This window comes from Carlito syrichta, unplaced genomic scaffold, assembly GCF_000164805.1.
Source record: "Carlito syrichta isolate Samal-C Ts95f unplaced genomic scaffold, Tarsius_syrichta-2.0.1 Scaffold161101, whole genome shotgun sequence".
In the NCBI taxonomy this organism is placed as follows: domain Eukaryota; kingdom Metazoa; phylum Chordata; class Mammalia; order Primates; family Tarsiidae; genus Carlito; species Carlito syrichta.
Window position 1 is genome coordinate 1 of NW_007105197.1, and position 720 is coordinate 720.

Genomic DNA, 720 nt, shown 5'->3' on the forward strand with positions numbered 1-720 from the left:
CTGGTCATACTGGGATCGGATGTCCACCATGATCTTGCTGAGGTCCTGAGATTGGGGGCATCTACCTCCAAGGTCAACCCAGAGCTGGACTTGTAGGCCTTTTACTTCCTCCTCATGGTTCTTCTTTATGAAGAGCAGCTCTTTCTTGAGGGCCTCGATCTCTGTCTCCAGTTGCAGCTGGGTGACATTGGTGTCATCAATGACCTTGTGGAGCCCATGGATGTCTCTCTCCACAGACTGGCGCATGGCCAGCTCTGTCTCATACTTGACTCTAAAGTCATCAGCAGCAAGACGGGCATTGTCAATCTGAACGATGCGGGCATTGTTCACAGAATTTGCAAAGATCTGACCCCTCAGGTCCTCGATGGTCTTGAAGTAATGTCCCCAGTCTCTGACCTGGGGTCCCTTCTTCTCCAGGTGTTCCCGGAGTTTGCTCTCCAGCCTCCAGTTCTCGGGCTCCAGACTCCTAACCCTCTCCAGGTAGGAGGCCAAGCAGTCATTCAGCTCTTGCATGATCTCCTTCTCACTCTGGATCCCACCACAGACTCCCAGCCATCCCCGTGGTCAGGCCCCCGGACCCCCAGCTGCCCTGGAAACTGGTGGAGTGGGACACAGAGATCCGGGAGCCCGAGCCACCAGCGCCTGCATAGCCAATGACCAAGCTGCCGGGGGGGCCAGAGGCTGGGTGGCGGGATGGAGCCCAGGGACCGGTAGTTGGAG

General features: G+C 56.8%; 1 pseudogene; it reads right to left on the reverse strand.

Annotated features, from left to right (window-relative positions):
- Positions 1–10: 10 nt before the first annotated feature.
- Positions 11–513, reverse strand: LOC103252471 (annotated as a pseudogene).
- Positions 514–720: the final 207 nt, after the last annotated feature.